This window comes from Homarus americanus, unplaced genomic scaffold (assembly GCF_018991925.1).
Source record: "Homarus americanus isolate GMGI-L3 unplaced genomic scaffold, GMGI_Hamer_2.0 scaffold31037, whole genome shotgun sequence".
Taxonomy (NCBI): Eukaryota; Metazoa; Arthropoda; class Malacostraca; order Decapoda; family Nephropidae; genus Homarus; species Homarus americanus.
Genome location: NW_024722227.1, coordinates 4,608,615 through 4,628,107, shown reverse-complemented (window position 1 = coordinate 4,628,107; position 19,493 = coordinate 4,608,615).

Here is a 19,493-nt window from a genome sequence, read left to right as displayed (position 1 = left end):
CAATCTTCAACATTCTACAAACTGGGACAAGAAAGGCTGACTGTAGCCCACATGAGCTCCGACAGATAGCAGAGAGAAACATGAAGGCACTAACACCTCACAATAGTACAGTGTATTACACAGACGGTTCTGTAGAGACCACTAGTACGAAGGCAGGAGCAGCTCAACTTTAACACGTCCCTTTGGAGAACTTGAGCTGGATGCTATGCAAGTTGAGCTAGCCATACTTGGAGCCCTAAGACACGCTTCCATAAACAGTCAACAAGGCATTGTAATACACACTGACTCCCGATGTGCTATTGAAGCGCTACAATGCAGAGAGCATAGAGACAACATTCATCTCATAACATCCGTTATTGGACTACTGCAAGGTTTAAAACTACAAGATCGGCAAGTTATCATTAACTGGGTGCCCAGTCATATCGGAATCCCAGGGAATGAACGAGCTGATGCTGCTGCCAAGGCTGCGTTAGAACAGCGAAACATTGAGATGAACATCCCGCCCAGTCAGGAGCAGATAAAGAAGACCACAATAACACGAACTGCCCAGTGGAAAATAGAGAAACATAGAAGATTAACACCAGTATCACGATCGGCCAGGTGGTACTATCTGGTCACGAATTATGAGAGACCACCACTCATGAAGGATATAACAAGAAGGGAAGAAGTCATCTTCCACCGACTGAGACTGGGATACCCATGCATATGGGAAATCATTGTACAAGTACCAGCAGAGCAGCGCATATGCAAGACCTGCGACAGCGGAGCAGAAAACACACTGCAGCACTACCTCATAGAGTGCCCTGGAACACAATTAGCTAGGAGAAACATACAACCCCCTATCACAGCAGAGAAGGTTGCCAGAATGCTAACAACCAACCACTCTCAAGAAACCTTACAGTTTCTTACCGAGCATCCACCCCCACACTAGTGGAGATGTACATTTAACCAAAAAGACGCTGGTGTTTTATCCCAGCAGTGGGTGGACCAGCATTTTAGCTTAAGGTCCGCGTAGGTAATATTCCCAAAAAAACCTCTCAGGACAGTCGCACCGAGCCCCAGCTTGCAGTCTCCCACAGGAGACAGTGCAGCAGCACCCGCTGGGCCTCCCTCAGGTCACACGTGAGTTATTGTCAGAGCGATCCATAGAGTGAGTTACTTACGGTGGGAAGTGTATCCATATCATGTTTGTGTCCGAGAGTCCGTGTCTAGTAACTTCGATATATTGATCTTTTAATGTGTCCAGGCCATTGAGTTAATTAATAAATAGTTGTATTGAAATTGGTGTTAAGAAAGATTTCCCCTACGAATATAATACAGAGTTAAATAACTAACCGGCCAAACTTCCTCGCTTTATCCTACAACTAATAACTTCTTACTATTGTTTCTACTATAAGATCCCCCCTCATTACGTATCTCTTCATCCATCACTTATCTCTCTCTCTCTCTCTCTCTCTCTCTCTCTCTCTCTCTCTCTCTCTCTCATGTTCTCCTATTGTCGGAAATCATCATTATTCACCTCCTTCATTCCTCCTTCTATTCTCATACTAAATAACTTCCCCTATCTCCCTTCTCCTTATTCTTACACAACATATTATACAATATTTACGAACTGATCTCCCTTTCTCTCTACTCTCACTCTTTCTCTCTTCTCGTCTCTTCTCCTGTCATACACTCATACAATCCAATATTTTTTCATCTTCCACTTTGTCTGATACATTGACCGTGTGTGTGTGTGTGTGTGTGTGTGTGTGTGTGAGGCGCCCTAGTCCGTCACACTGAGGGAGAGGAGCAGTGTGGTCTCAGAAGAAGATTCGCTAAAAGTATGTTTTAAAAAAGACGTTTTCTTCTTCTTCTCTCTTTGTTATTTTATCTTTCCCTCCATCCCTCCCTGTCTGTTTCCCTCTCCTTCTCTTTTCTTTCCTTTGTTTATCTGTCTTTCTCTCCCTTCTCCCGTTCTTTAATAATTCTTGCCTCTCTATCTCTCTCTCTTCTCTTCTCTCCCTTCTCTCTCCCTCTCTCTTACGGTCAAGGAGAGTGGTAGAAATGGAAAGAATGTGGATAGAGAATGAAGGAATGAAGTGGAGTGGGAGGAAGGGTAGGTAAGGAGGAAAAAGGGAGGGGAAGGAAAGAGGAGTTAGAGGAAGGTGATGAAAAGTTGGAGGGAACTAAGGAAGAGGGGAGGAGGAGGGAAGAAGGAAAGGAGTAGGTAGAGGCGAAGGTGGAAGAGGTGGAGGGTGATTGGCGGTACAGCAATCAGGTGGTGCTGGATGAAGCTGTGAGAAGGAGGAGGGTGTGTGGGGAGGGCGGGAGGGGTGTGTGTGGGAGGGAGGGAGAGAGTGGTGGGAGGGCGTGTGGGAGAGCGGGAGGGTGTGTGGGAGGGCAGGAGGGTGAGTGGGAGGGCTGGAGGGTGAGTGGGGAGGGCTGGAGGTGAGTGGGAGAGGCGGGAGGGTGGGTGTGGGAGGGCAGGAGAGTGTGTGTGGGAGGGCGTGAGGGGGTGTGGGAGGGAGGGAGTGTGTGGGAGGGCGTGTGGGAGGGAGGGTGTGTGGGAGGGCGGGAGGGTGTGTGTGGGAGGGCAGGAGGGGTGTGTGGGAGGGCAGGAGGGTGTGTGGGAGGCAGGAGGGCGTGGGAGGGCAGGAGGTGTGGGAGGGCAGGAGAGTGTGTGGGAGAGGCAGGAGGGTGTGTGTGGGAGGGCAGGAGGGTGAGTGAGAGGGCGCGGGAGGGTGAGTGAGAGTGCAGGGAGGTGTGTGAGAGGGCAGGAGGGTGTGTGAGAGGCAGGAGGGGTGTGTGGGAGGGCAGTGAGAGGGCGGGAGGGTGTGTGGGAGGGCAGGAGGGTGAGTGAGAGGGCGGGAGGAGGTGTGTGGGAGGGCAGGAGGGGGAGTGTGGGGAGGGCAGGAGGGCGTGTGGGAGGGCAGGAGGGTGTGTGAGAGGGCAGGAGGACACACGAGAGGGCAGGAGGACGCATGAGAGGAGCAGGAGGACGCACGGAGGGCAGGAGGACACATGATAGGGCAGGAGGACATGAGAGGGCAGGAGGACATAAGAGGTGGGAGGGCGTGTGGAGTGGACGAGAAGGCGGAGGACTCATGGAGAGGGCAGAGGACTCATGAGAGGGCGAGTGAGAGGCAGGAGGACTCGTGAGAGGGCGGGAGGACTCGTGAGAGGGCGGAGGACTCATGAGAGGGCAGGAGGACTCGTGAGGGCGGGAGAACTCGTGAGAGGGCGGGAGGACTCTGAGAGGGCGGGAGGACTCATGAGAGGGCGTGTGAGAGGGCGGGAGAGCTCTCTGCTGAATGCCCGTTCCGATCACTGGCGATGAAGTGCCCTGAGGCTACATGAGAGAGAGTAGAGCTGAGGGAGGGAGGGGCAGAGAGAGGGGCGGAGGAGAATAGAGAGGAGAGGGAGGGAGGGAGAGAGGGAGGGGAGAGGAGAGGGGAGGGAGAAAGAGAGAGAGGGAGGGAGGGGGAGGGAGAGGGGCGGGGGAGAAAGAGGGAAGGGAAAGAGGGGAGGGGGAGAAAGAGAAAAGGAGAGGGAGAAAGAGAGGGAGAGGGGAAGATCAGGGTAAGGTAGGAGGGTTAGATAGGGAGAGGAGTACAAAGGGAGAGAGAGGGGAGTGGGAAGAGCTGGAGGGATTAAGGACAAAATGAGAGGAGTATAAGAGGGGTATGAACGGGGAAGAAGGTAAAGAAGCGATGCGAGGAGATGAGTGGGAAGAGAGGAGAGTAAAGGAGAGATGGGGGGATTTAAGAGACGACGAGAGGGGGTGAGAGAAAGAGGGGAAAGGTGAGGAAGGAGAGGGAAATGAGAGGGAGAGGTAAGTGAGAGAGAGAGACAAGTGAGGACGGAGTGGGAAATGAGAGGGAGACGTGAGAGGGTGAGTGGAAGAGGTGAGGGAGACGAGGTGGAGGAAATGAAGCGTTAGGGGCAGGGTGAGAGGGAATACAAGAGTGAGAGGGCCGAGAGAGGGCTGGTGAGAGTGCATCAAGATTAAAAATGGAGAGGGAAGTGAGAGGAAAAAATGGTAGAATGATCTAGAGAACGATGATAGAGGATGAGAGGGAAATGGTGAGAGAAGAAGGGAGGGAGAGGGATAGAGAGAGGGTGAGAGGGGAGGGAGAGGAATTGAGGGAGTGAGAGGGGATGCAGAGGGATAGAGAGAGTGAGGTTGTGAGAGGGGAGGGAGAGGAATGGAGAGGAGAGTGGGTGAGAGGGGACAAGGTGAGAGGGTTGCGTGAGATGAAAGGGGTGAAAAGGCTAAATAATGCCTCAATTTCATTACGTTGGAGTCATCTTGATGTTGTATTTCAAGTGACATAGTTTAGTGAGAAACACGGTGAAACACGGTGAGACATGGTGAAACATGGTGATACACGGTGAAACACGGTGAATAACATGGTGAGACAGTCAAACATGGTAAAACATGTGAACACGGTGACATGTGAAATGGTGAATAACATGGTGAAACACGGTGAAACATGGTAAAACACGGTGAAACACAGTGTGAAACATGCGGAAACACGGTGAAACATTTGGTGAAACACGAATACAGAACATGGTGAATAAATATGTGAAACACTTGGTGAAACATGGTGTAAACACGGTGAAACACAGAAAGAAACATGGTGAAACACGGGAACATGGTGAGACACGTACACTGACATAATCACATCTGCTAAGGTGTTTCCAGGCTTGATCACCTGAGGGAAGGCAGATGCGGAGCAGAGACGGGGAGAGGAGAGGTGAGGAGTGAGAGAGGTGAGGAGAGAGGACAGAGAAAAGTGAAAAGCTGAGAAAGAGAAAAGCAGAAGAGAAGCAGCAGAGCTTATGCTATATATGGGAGGAGCAGCAGTGGCAGAGGCATATATGGAGAGAGCGCGAGAGCAGATATGGCAGAGAGCTATAGCAGAGTGATATATGAGCAGGAGAGCAGCAGTTGCCCAACAAGACGTGGTCCACAGCCCGTCTGGAGATTCCCGAGGCCCTGGGCTATTTTTGGTCCCCCCTCCTCCTTCCTCTCCCTGCCCCCTCCTTCCTCTCCCTGCCCCCTCCTTCTTCTCCTTGCCCCCTCCTTCCTCTCCCTGCCCCTTCCTTCCCCTCCCTTCCCCCTCCCTCAAGGTACTCCCTCCTCCCGTCTTCCTTCCCATTGCCTAAACTCCCTCCACATCTTCCATTCCTTCCCTTCCTTAACGCATGTGCCATTCCCTCCCTCCCTATCTTCCTCCCTCCTTCCCTCACTCCAAGGTATCTGCTTCTCAAGGCATCTGTATTAGGGAGGTAGGGAAGGAGAGAGGGTGGGAGGGAAGGATGGAGGAGATAGAGAGAGTGGAGGAGAGAGGAGGCAGGAAAGAGTGCGGGAGGGAGGAAGGAAGGGAGAAGGAAAGGGAGGGAGGGAGGAAGATTGGAAAGGAGGAGGGAGGGAGGAAGGAAGAGAGACGCGAAGAGATGGAGGAACTTGTGCGTTTCATCAGGTTTAACTTAAGCTGTCAAGAGCAGTCACATCCTGAATGATTCATACTGTGAGTGTGTGTGAGTGTGTGTGTGTGGGGGCAGTTATTTCTACCTCCACGTACAGATAATTCCAACTTTAGCTACACACACACACACACACACACACACACACACCTCGGCAGAGCCTTTATGCCAAGTCCGTCCATCAACAAAGGCACAGACTGAGTACCCCCGTAGAAGCAACAGTAGTCTGGTCTGCATGGCCTTGTAACATGAAAGACCACTGTCAATATATTCACCGCTGCTGATGCTACCAAGACCAGTGTGATGCGCTGGGTCGGGCTGTCTTTCTCCTCTTGGCTGAGTCCTTCTGAAAACCCGACAAAAGAGACTCTCCCAACCCTCTTCTCCCCTCTCATCTTCTCCCCATATTTTTTACCAGACAGGCAACAAGACTACACTGACGAGGGGAAGGGAAGGATAATGTTAGGAGGTCTTTTAGCACACTTCACAACTGTTGTGTTTGTGTTTGTGGGTTTTTTTTAAGCCATCTATCTCATCACTCCTTAAAAGCTTTATTCTAATCGACGAAGACCCGGAGGACTTTTTTGAGATGCTGTTGTTGATTCTACCTCCTCCTCCTCCTCCTCCTCTTCCACCTCATGTCAGAGTAAACGCAGCCTCTCTCTCTCTCTCTCTCTCTCTCTCTCTCTAGCCCTGTACACCACCAGCCAGCTAGGAAAACATTGAGCCAGCCGCCGGGGCTACGTTACCTCCACACGTAAGGAGAGTACCTCACCAACACTGATTTATCCTCCAACACACACACACTTAATCTCCATCATACACACTTATTCTCCAACACATACACTTAATCTCCAACACATACACTTATTCTCCAACATACACTTTTATTCTCCAACATACACAATTATCCTCCAACGCACATATTCAATCACCACCCCACACTCATCCTCCAACACATCCTCCAACCCCGAGGTGGTCTCTCTCTCTCTCTCTCTCCAGTATACTACTGACAGACGCCAACAACTGAGGTCTAACGCTGGAACACTAATGCAGGAGTTTACAAGCGTAGACCCCAGCGTCAGGTAGTTCTCCCAGCACCAGACTCCAGCGTCAGATAGTTCTCCCAGCACCAGACTCCAGCGTCAGGTGCCTCCTCCCAGCACCAGACCCCCAGCGTCAGACAGCCTCCCCCAGCACCAGACCCCAGCGTCAGGTAGTTCTCCAGCACCAGACCCCAGCGTCAGGTAGTTCTCCCAGCACCAGACCAGCGTCAGGTAGTTCTCCCGGCACCAGACCCCAGCGTCAGACAGTTCCTCCTGGCACCAGACCCCAGCGTCAGGTAGTTCTCCTCTGCACCAGACCCCCAGCGTCAGCCTCTTCCTCCCGGGCACCAGACCCCAGCTGTCAGGTAAGCCCTGGCACCAGACCTCCAGCGTCAGGTAGTTCTCCCAGCACCAGACCCCAGCGTCAGGTAGTTCTCCCGGCACCAGACCCCAGCGTCAGGTAGTTCTCCCGGCACCAGACCCCAACGTCAGACACAGTGCTCTCCCAGCACCAGACCCCATGTCAGGTATTCCGGCATCAGACCCCAGCGTCAGGTAGCCTCCCAGCACCAGACCCCAGTGTCAGACAGTACTCCCAGCACCAGACCCCAGCGTCAGACAGTTCTCCCAGCACCAGACCCCAGCGTCAGACAGTTCTCCCAGCACCAGACCCCAGCGTCAGGTAGTTCTCCCGGCACCCACTCAGTTATGGTCCTCAGTGTACTTAACCTCACGTAAACTACCCAATGCTTAACCTTACGTGTGCATTTAACTTTGTAATATTAAAATACATAAGTTAATAATACTTTACATATATCAGTCATTTAACATAATGAACTTTTGTGGATCGGGGATGATATTTAAGTTGGAATTGTAAATATGTCTTAAGAGATAGTGCATTCCTTATTGGTGTTGATGTTCCTCAGTGTAAAACTACCAGGTATATGTGTACAGGTAAATATTTATGTATCAGGTATTATATATTTACACCAGTGGAGTAATACCTTCAGTGTGTCACAACATATATCACCTGAGTTACTTTTTATATTTTACACCTGTTGACTTATCATTCAACCAATCTATAAAATTAATTATTCAATATTATTTTATCCTTCGTTAATTTATATATTGTTGACACCTGTTGACTATACCTTTTCAATGTGTCTTAAGGTATCGCCAACCACAAGTACAGCAGACACCCACATTAAATACTTCACAGAGACAGCCTTTATAAATTCTCACCCTCGTCTGGTCTTTATTCTGTGTACTCTTCTTGATAGTAATATTTAACACCAAATAGTTCAATGGTTTTTTTTTTCTCTAAACGTTTCATCCATGAGAGTTGTAGCGTAAACGAACCTTAACGAGACAAATTCCTATGTCAATTTTAATGTGTTCCGAAGCATTGTGTTTCATTCTGGATGGTGAGATTCCTTTTGTATACTGAGTGTGTAGATTATGTAAGTTGAGGTATAAGAACAAGTATGAGTGGATATATTTATCTTTGTAATCTTAATTGGTGATGGATGATGGTGATGATGGATGATGGTGATGATGGATGATGCTGATGATGGATGATGCTGATGATGGATGAAGCTAGTGTGATAGATGATGCTGGGATATATGACAGAGAACACCATAGTAGAATACATCTATAACAGCATTCAAGGATAAATAACAATGAAGCATTACAATATATCACACACCCCCCCCCAAAAAAAAATAAATTATCCCCTTCACAGAAATACACACTGGAACAACAGACAGATAGCAGATTAAAGGGAGATAACAACGGATTACGTCAGATAAGGCGGGGAATAAACACCAACGAGCTGAACATAAAGTCACATCAACCAGAATTCTCCCCCCAAAAAAATCGTAAGAATTTTATTTTTCTCGTAACTGAAGAGAAGAAAATGTATCTAAGATCGAGTTACTGAGCACTTTAATCGGCCTCTTGTCTGCAATCTTTGTATTTCAGGTGAGACAGACACAGAGAGAGAAACAGTCAGGGGTGGTTATAGGTGGGAGAGGGGTGGGATAAAGTGATATGGAAGAGGGGGGGAGGGAAATGAAAACATTTGGGAATTTGGACTCTACTTAAGTGAAGCTGAGGGTTTTAGTCAGCTTTGTATGTCATGCAGCAGATATTTGTTGGTGTGTGTGTGTGTGTGTGATGAAACATTACTATGACCAATGACCATTCTAACATTACTACTAATACCATTACTACTACTACATTACTACAACTGCTCTCGATTACCCTAATATCTCCTGTACCTTATAGCAGTGCCTTATAAAGAGAAACAGACATACAAACAATGCACAGACACACACACAATACATAGACAGACAGACAGACACACAATAATAATACGTCAATACTATACACACACACACACACCAGACAGACAGACAGACGTTACCTATCAACACTCGTGTGGACGTAGAGGTACACCCAACACCCACCTGCAACAGAGATAATAATACTACACACACACACACATACATAAGGCAGACAGACAGACAGACACACACACACACACACACACACCAGACAGACAGACAGACAGACAAACGTTACCTTATCAACAATCGTGGACGGTAGAGGTACACCCAACACCCACCTGCAACAGACAGACACATATTATTAAATGACACACAATGATAAAACTAGTAAATACAAAATAAAGAAATAGATATGAATTAGTAATTATATAAATGTAAAACACATAAATAAAGTCGTAATAAGAATAAGAAGAATACGAAAAACAAAAAGAAAAAGAAGAAGAAAAAGAAGAAGAAGAATGATAATAATAATAATAAGAATAAGAATAAAAATAAGAATAAAAAGAAGAAGAAGAAAGGAAAGAATCAAGAGGACGGAGAAAGAAAGAAAAGAGAAAAGAAGGAAAACACCAAGAATAAGGAGAAATAGAGGAAGAAAGGGAATAATAACAAGAATAATAGGAATAAACGTCAGTGGAAGAGATATTAGAGAGAGTGAGTTTTTATATGACGGAACATAAAATAGTAAGGAGAAAGAAGGAGGAGATAAAAGAGGAGATAAAGGAGGAGAAAGAAAGAAGAAAAAGAAGAAAAAGAAAAAAAGACGAAGAGGAAGAAGAAGAAGAAGAAGAAGAAGAAGAAGAAAGAATGAAAGAAAGAAAGAGGAAAGGAGAAGAAAGAAGAAGACGAAAGAAGAAGAAGAATGAAGAAAGAATGAAGAAAGAAGAAGAAGAAGACGAAAGAAGAAGAAAGAATGAAGAAAGAAGAAGAAGAAGAAAGAGGGAAGAAAGAAGAAGAAGAAGAAGAAAGAAAGAAAGAAAGAAAAAGGAAAGGAGAAGAAAAAAGAAAGAAGAAAGAAAGAGGAAAGGAGAAGAAAGAAAGAAAGAAGATAATGAGGATAAAGAAGTAGGCGAAGAAGATGTGAGCTATAAAACCAGAAGAGGTATAAACTCGACATATTTCTGAGCTATAAAAAAAATGTAGGTGAATTTGATCTTTCTCTGAACCATAAAAACTTGAGCGGAAATTAATTCGACGGTTTCCGGGTTATGTTAAGCGATACAGAGGTAAACTCGACTATTTCCGCGTTGTAAAAATGATCTGGAGACGAATTCGATTTTTTCCCAGGTTACAAACACGATAAGAGGGGAAAAAATTCGAATTTCCCAGGTTTATTCTTACCGGGATAATAAAGTGGACGAGGAGATGAATTCGATATTTTCCGGGTTACAAAAACGAGAGGGAGACAGCTGCAACTTTTTCCGAGTCACGAAAAAGCGGAGGAGAAGGTATTTTTCCTCTCTTTTGTTATAAATGATGAAACTTGTGTCTGGACTGACTAAGATGATCGATGATTGGCTTATGGACGTAGGGTGGCAGGCCTCGGCGTACAGTGATTGGTGGAGACGTTATGTGGGATATCCAAAGTCTCATGGTGAATGGTGGACACTATACGTGGGTTATATACTAAGACACGAGGTGATTGGTGGAGATTATACGCGTTATAGACTAAATCCAACGGTGATTGGTTAAGACGATACGTGTAATAGAGTTATCTAAATTTTATGTTCGCTTTAAGGTGTTAAATTTTTTACCATAAGAAAACACAGATGATAAACAGTTGTACTTTAGACGACAAACAAATACGAAAAAGTAAATAAATTTGCGATACAGATTTTAATAAGAGTTTCATGTTTTACTGTGTGTGTGTGTGTGCGTGTGTGTGTGTGTGTGTGTGTGTGTGTGTGTGTAGGTGTGTGTGTGTGTGTGTGTGTGTGTAGGTGTGTGTGTGTGTGTGTGTGTAGGTGGGTGTGTGTAAGAGAGAGAGTGATTCAAGGTTATGTATGTATGTAAGCAAAAAAATCACACACACAAAAAATAATTCGCCAATTTTAAATTCCACCCAAGTACAGAATAGTTTCTAGGGTGTGTAAATATCGTAAAAATACCTGTACATGCCACCAGTAGCGGACCGGTTCACCCCAGTATCACCCCGGTAATAAAAAAAGATGTGTAGGAGTGTAGGGACATGAAAATCACCAAAATATATAGGTGGAGGGTCGTGTGGAGGGGTGGAGGTGCGTGTGGAGAGAGTGGAGGTCGTGGAGAGGTGGAGGGTCGTGTGGAGGGTGGAGGGGTCGTGTGGAGAGGTGGAGGGAGGTCGTGTGGAGAGGTGGAGGGGTCGTGTGGAGAGTGGAGGTCGTGTGGAAAGATGGAGGGTCGTGTGGAGGTGGAGGTCTCGTGTGGAGGTGGAGGGTCGTGTGGAAGGTGGAGGGGTCGTGTGGAGAGGTGGAGGGTAGAGTGGAGAGGTGGAGGGTCGTGTGGAGAGGTGGAGGGACGAGTAGAGGGTAGTGGTAGTGACGGGTCAGGGAGGTGGAACGTGGGTGGAGCAGCGTCTACACAGCATCACGGTCGAGAAGTTACTGAGGGACAAAGGGAGCTCGGGGGAAGGGGGGGGGGGCACCCCGGGAAGGCTAAAGTCTATAGGCAGCCATCTGGGTTACGAAGACTGCCGCAACCACCAAGATCACGAGCATGGTCCTTAACAACGACTCGATCAGTGGTCCTCCCCACCCTGCTGTATGGCAGCGACACATGGGTCACATACAGGAGGCACCTCAAGGCACTTGAAAACTTTCACCAACATAGTCTACGTTCCATCCTCCGAGTTCGATGGGAAGACAAGAGAACAAATGCCAGTATTCTTACTGACACCAACTGTAGGAGCATCGAGGCTACCATTATCCATGAACAACTACGCTGGACTGGCCATGTTACCCGCATGGACGACAGTAGACTGCCAAAGCAGCTATTTTACAGTCACCTAAAGAATAGTAAACGTAACGCCGGCGGACAACTGAAAAGGTATAAGGATAGACTTAAGACAAACCTGATAAAGTGCCAAATTGACCCCCTCATCTGGGAGACGATTACTCCACACCGTAACGTTTGGAGGAGCACCACACTAGAAGGTGTCAATACTTTCGAGTTAGCTCGACTGCCTACCGAGGCAGACAAGCGCCAACTCTCTCTCCCTCACCAACATTCTAACTCCCCTCTCTCACCACCACTCTCACTCTCCTCCCTCACCACCACTTCCACTCTCTCTCCCTCACCAATATTCTAACCCCCCTCTCGCACCACCACTCTCACTCTCTTCCCTCACCACCACTTCAAGTCTCTCTCCCTCACCAACATTCTAACTCCCCTCTCTCACCACCACTCTCTCTCTCCTCCCTCACCACCACTTGCACTCTCTCTCCCTCACCAACATTCTTCCCCCTCTCTCCACCACCACCCTCTCCTCCTCCCCTCACCACCACTTCCACTCCTCTCTCCCTCACCAACATTCTTCCCTCCCCTCACCACTTCCACTCTCTCCCTCACCAATATTCCTAACCCCCCTCTCCTTTTCCCTCTCTCCTCCCTCACCACCACTTCCTCTCTCTCCCCTCACCAACGTGCCCCCCTCTCTCACCACCCACCCTCTCACTCTCCTCCCTACACCACTTCCTCTCTCCCTCACCAACATTCTAACCCCCCTCCCCTCACCACCACTTCCCTCTCTCTCCCTCACCAATATTCTAACCCCCCTCTCCCTTTCCCCACCACTCTCCCTCTCCTCCCTCCTGCCACCACACTTCAAGTCTCTCTCCCTCACCAACATTAACCCCCTCTCTCACCTCCTCCTCCTCCTCACCACCACTTCAAGTCTCTCTCCCTCACCAACATTCTAACCCCCCTCCCTCACCACCACTTTCACAATGTTTACTTCCGCCCTCCTCTCATTCAGAGCCGTCCAGGAACAATGAGTGTCCCTTATTGGCTGCTCTGCTGTCCTCCTGACCAATAGACACCAAGTAATCGACGTGGAGTGTGTTGAGGACCCGGAAATAAAGGTCGCTCGTTGATTGGCTGCCTTTACATCCGGCTGACCAATAAGACCTGAGAATCGACGTTTCTTGAGTCTCGAAACAATTGTCATCTACAAGTTGATCACCCATTCCGTTGACCTATCACGTTCAAGAATCAACCTTCTCCGTTCCCTATTAGTGGCTACCCTATTATGTCACCGACCAATAAAGATTAGAAACTGAAATTATAGTGTGACCAGGTCCAGAGATTATCCTTTATTGGCTACCTCACTACTCTGCTGACCAATCTCATCCGCGATATTGACGTTCCCCGTGTCCAGGCCTGCAATTGGGTATGTTGTAGACCCGCTGACCAATCACATCTAAGAATCCGCCAACTGGTTCCACAACGTATGTAGCTGACCAATCAGATCCATAATCGCCGTCTCTCAGTGTCCAAGAACAATAATCGTCCTCTTATTGGCTGTACCATTATCTGCTGACCAATCACACCCCGAGAATTCAATATTTCCCGTATCCAGGGCCCATAATTGGCTGCCACGCTATTCCGCTGACCATCCCATCCCACGACTCTCATTCGCTGATTGGCTCAACACCCTCTCGTTGACCAATCAAGAGCCCAGATCAATGAAGCAAATACGTATATTGAGATCCAATATTTGTTTGTATTTCTTAACAAGATTTACCGCATTTCCACCGTTAAAATTAAACATTCCTGAAATATCTTAATTTTTTTTTTATCTTAAGTGTATTTGTGACAATGCACTTAATTGGCTCACTTAATCTCAACCACGAACAGAAGGTCTAAAATGGTATCATAATTACACTGAGACTAACTTAACACCGTCCTTAAACATTCAAATCTCCCTCACGGTGTTATTGTTACCGTTTAGTTCTTGGATACGATTGGTTAGCGGGATTATAGTAAACAGCCAATCAGGAAGCGGGAATATAGTAAACAGCCAATCAGGAAGCGGGATTATAGTAAACAGCCAATCAGAAAGCGGGATTATAGTAAACAGCCAATCAGGAAGCGGGATTATAGTAAACAGCCAATCAGGAAGCGGGATTATAGTAAACAGCCAATCAGGAAGCGGGATTATAGTAAACAGCCAATCAAGAAGCGGGATTTTGGGAGATCTAATTGGTTAGTGGGAACATAAGGCCATCTAATCAGTGACTAGGCTTTCTTGGATCTGTTTAAATTACAGAGGTCAATCAATCAATGAATGAGTTTTGGGGGATCTTATTGGTTGGTGGGTTTATAGTCACTAGCCAATCAACGGATAGGCTTTAGTTCCCAGGCCTCTGATTGGGGTTTGAGAGATAACGTCATTGCTACTGGAGTCTCCGGGTCTCTTTTTATTAACGCTTTTTTCAGTGATAAATAAAATATGATGACGCTCTTTCGCTCATTGGTAGAGTCTCAGGGTCATTTTGTCTCCTAACTGATGCTAAGTGAACGTATCTAGTTAAGGTAGAGTCTCAGGGTCATTTTGTCTCCTAACTGGTGCTAAGTGAACGTATCTAGTTAAGGTAGAGTCTCAGTGTAATTTTGTCTCCTAACTGGTGCTAAGTGAACGTATCTAGTTAGGTAGAGTCTCAGTGTTAATTTTGTCTCCTAACTGGTGCTAAGTGAACGTATCTAGTTAAGGTAGAGTCTCAGTGTTAATTTTGTCTCCTAACTGGTGCTAAGTGAACGTATCTAGTTAAGGTAGAGTCTCAGTGTTAATTTTGTCTCCTAACTGGTGCTAAGTGAACGTATCTAGTTAAGGTAGAGTCTCAGTGTTAATTTTGTCTCTAACTTTGGTGCTAAGTAGACGTATCTAGTTAAAGGTAAGTCTCGAATGTTAATTTTGTCTCCTAACTGGTGCTAAGTGAACGTATCTAGTTAAGGTAGAGTCTCAGTGTAATTTTGTCTCCTAACTGGTGTTAAGTGAACGTATCTAGTTAAGGTAGAGTCTCAGGGTAATTTTGTCTCCTAACTGGTGCTAAGTGAACGTATCTAGTTAAGGTAGAGTCTCAGGGTAATTTTGTCTCCTAACTGGTGTTAAGTGAACGTATCTAGTTAAGGTAGAGTCTCAGGGTAATTTTGTCTCCTAACTGGTGTTAAGTGAACGTATCTAGTTAAGGTAGAGTCTCAGGGTAATTTTGTCTCCTAACTGGTGCTAAGTGAACGTATCTAGTTAAGGTAGAGTCTCGGGGTCATTTTGTCTCCTAACTGGTGCTAAGTGAACATATCTAGTTAAAGTAAGAGTCTCAGGGTCATTTTGTCTCCTAACTGGTGCTAAGTGAACGTATCTAGTTAAGGTAGAGTTACTGTAAATCCTTAATGCCATTTCACACGTTAGGGGCAAGATAGAGCTACCCCCCAAAAATGAGTATATGCGTTTAGGAACGTACAGTATTCGGGTCTCTGATTATTTTAATTGAATGTCCGGCTTTATTAAGTGTGCAAAGGGGACGGAGATAGGAGATTAAATTTTGGTTCATTATTAAATATTTATGTATTTGTGCATATGTGTATGTATATTTCATTCATGTATGTATGTAAAAATGTATATGTGTTTTAAGTATATACGCATTTATGTGTCTTTTATAGATATGTGTATGTCGACATGTATAATATTTTTGTCAAGGTATTATACTAATCTGTGTGTGTGTGTGTGTGTGTGTGTGTACAAGCTCATTATCTCTCTCCCTTTCCTCTCTTTATATTCCTTGTATATCTCCACACTTTTTAAATTCCTCTCTCTCTCTCTCTCTCTCTCTCTCTCTCTCTCTCTCCTCCTCCTCAGGCTTAAACGTGCATTAATAGCTCCTAGTTTTACCCCTTCCCCCTCTACCCTCCCCTTCCATCATCTCCCCTCCTTCTTCCCTTCCTTCCATCCTCTCTCTCTTTCCTCTCAACAAACTAAACTTCTCCCATTCCTCTCTGCCTCCTTCTTTCGTCTTCTCTCTTCTCCCTCTCATGTTATCTCCGTATCCCCTCTCATCCCTTTCACTTCAGACTCTCCCCTTCTTTCCTCCCTCTCATCTCTTCACACTCTCTCTCACCCCTCCCGTTGTCCCCTTCTATCACTACCTTCCCATCCCTCTCACTTCCCTCTCACCCCCGGCTCCCTCTCCCACTCTCACCTCGCAACTCCTTTTTCTCATTCTCACTTTGGATTTTCCCTCTCCCTTCTGCCTCCTCTCCTCACCCTCCTCTCCTTTCCCCTTACCCCTTAACCCTCACCTATCACCACTCACCCCCCCTCATCCCCTCCTCTCTCCCCCTCCCCACCTCCCTCTCCCCTCATTTCCCCTCTCCCTCACCTCCCTCTCCCTCATTTCCTCCCTCCACCTCTCCTCTCCCCTCATTTCCCTCTCCCCTCACCTCCCTCTCCCCTCATCTCGTGTCAGAGGTCCTCAAGGTAAAAAAAACAGGTAGAAGACAATTAGGTGTTTTTCTTCGTCTCTTCCTTTATTTAATTTTCTCTTTCTCATTTCTTTCATTTTATTTTCTTCGTTTTACTTCACTCTCTTTTACTTCTATTATTTCATCTTCACTTTATTTTTGCTTCCTTCCTTTTCTTCGTTTTCTTCATCTGTTTTTCTTTATTTTCTCATTACGTTTTTATCTAATTCCCTTCAATCTTCTTTCTCTTCTGTTATTATTCTATCTTCCTTCTGCTCCTTTTTTTTCTTTCTATTTTCTTTCTGCTTTCACTACGGTTCTTGTCTTTCCTCTCTTTTACTTCTTTCTTTCTTTTTTTTTCTATCTGATTCTTTGTTCTTCTATTTCTTCTCGTTATTTCTATCATTTCCTTCTTCATTTCTCTAATATTCTTGTTTTTTTTCATTTCTTCTATCATTTCCTACGTCTTCTGTGTTTGTAGAGAGAGAGAGAGAGAGAGAGAGAGAGAGAGAGAGAGAGAGCTATAAGCCTCCAGGTACAGTAGCGTCCCCCTGAGCCTAGTTATTATACAGTAGAAGGAGGGGAGAGGCTAATAAGTGATAATAAAGCTTTGGCGCGGCATTACGGGGATGATCAGAAATGGGGAGAGAACAGCTAGGAATATACACGCCACAAGAATAATAATAATAACACTAATGATTAAAACACACATACACACACACATACATACATACACATACATACATACACATACGAGTCAAAAGCTATTACATGTCTGTCTATCTCTATGTCTACCACTCATGTCTGTCTATCTCTATGTCTACCACTCATGTCTGTCTATCTCTCTGTCTACCACTCATGTCTGTCTATCTCTATGTCTACCACTCATGTCTGTCTATCTCTCTGTCTACCACTCATGTCTGTCTATCTCTATGTCTACCACTCATGTCTGTCTATCTATATGTCTACCACTCATGTCTGTCTATCTCTATGTCTACCACTCATGTCTGTCTATCTCTCTGTCTACCACTCATGTCTGTCTATCTCTATGTCTACCACTCATGTCTGTCTTATCTATATGTCTACACTCATGTCTGTCTGCTCTCTCCTGTCTACCACTCATGTCTGTGTCTATCTCTCTGTCACCACCACTCATGTCTGTCTATCTCTATGTCTACACTCATGTCTGTCTATATCTCTCTGTCTACCACTCATGTCTGTCCTGTCTCTCTGTCTACCACTCCATGTCTGTCTGTCTCTCTGTCTACCCTCATGTCTGTCTATCTCTCCTGTCTACACCACTCATGTCTGTCTATCTCTCTGTCTACCACTCATGTCTGTCTATCTCTCTGTCTACCACTCATGTCTGTCTATCTCTCTGTCTACCACTCATGTCTGTCTATCTCTATGTCTACCACTCATGTCTGTCTATCTATATGTCTACCACTCATGTCTGTCTACCACTCATGTCTGTCTATCTCTCTGTCTACCACTCATGTCTGTCTATCTCTATGTCTACCACTCATGTCTGTCTATCTCTATGTCTACCACTCATGTCTGTCTACCACTCATGTCTGTCTATCTATATGTCTACCACTCTCTACCGTCCCCAACACACCTGAAATCCCCTCCCTACCCTACCCTACCCTACCCTACCCCCTACTCTACCCTATTTTAATCCCCTACTCAATTCTACAATACTCTCCCCCAACCTAACCTAACCTACCCTCCCTTAACCCCCAACCTAACCTACCCTACCACCTCCCCCCTCTTCCTACAGCCCGCGGTAAAACTAAAATAGAAAAATCCATCACTTCACGAGGAGGAATGATTTTAATTTATCGTTTGTATAATTTTTAATTGAGGGACGTGGCAGGTGGGCGTCACTCTCCTTGACACTTGGTCTTCATTTTACGATCCATTAAAAAACAAAATCCCATGGAGGTTGCCAGAGTGATTTTTGTTTTTTTGTTTTTTAATTTGGTGTTTTTTTTTTTTTTTGGTGTGTATTTGGACGGTAAATCTGAAAGGTGGATGTGTGTGTGAGTGTGTGTGTGTGTGTGTGTGTGTGTGTGTGTGTGTGTGTGTGTGTGTGTGTGTTCAGCAAGGAAAGATTACACTGTCTCAGTAGATAGTGGCATTTAGTGTTACCTGCTGTGAGAAAAAATGAGAGAGAGAGAGAGAGAGAGAGAGAGAGAGAGAGAGAGAGAAGAGAGAGAGAGAGAGAGAGAGAGATTAAACCCAGCCAACAAGTAAACCTAAACCAGAGGAACAAAACCCAGGCACCTTCACTCTGATTTAAACTACCGACTCTACACACCTGGCCGAGCTCACACCTGTTGCTGGGTGGAGGTACACGTCAGGCAGGTACTACCCCCAGGTCGCCCAGGTAATGAATGACCCCCACAAAATGACTTCCGTTTCCTTGAGCTGTCGGGGCCTTTGTCGTATGAGGGTAAAATGAAGTTAATTACCTTAACTGTAATTTTAACCTGAGTGTAATCATTTCCTTACCTGTAACAGCTACCTTATATGTAATTATAACTATAGATGTATTAATAATTTTTAAGGTAATCAGTCACTTCTAATAACACCTCTTTCACTGTCTCTCTCTTCCATCTTTTTTTTCTATTTATTCACCTGTCTATCAATTAAGCCACATATGTATCCCAGTCTATCTATCTCTCTTAATATCTCTTAACTTTCTATTACATACGTATCTCTATTGTCTCTATATATTCCATGTCTTTTTCTTTATCTCTCTTTTAGATCGCTACTTAATTTTACTTTTATCCTCTTCGCCACTGATCAGCTCGTTAGCCACTTGGGAGGTGGATCACGTCTCTGTAACGCACTGTTGGCAAGTACTGGGCATGCACTGGCTCTTGAATGTGTCTGAACCTGCTCCAGTGTTGGTCAAGTCTGGTCTTGAAAGAGCTCACACTCGGTGCCGTCACAACACATAATGGCAGGTTGTTCCAAGAGTTCATAATTCTCACTCCGGAAAAGTTTGCTTTGACAATTTTTTGAAATTTTTTACAATTCTGAACTTACGGCTTCTTCAACCTCAAGCCGTGACCCCTAGTATGGAGGTCATCCGCCAGCTCCAAGTCCCGTTTATCTTTATCTCCCGGTCTCCCTTTTAACTCTCTATCTCCCGTTTTCTCTCTATCTCCCGTTATTTCTCTATCT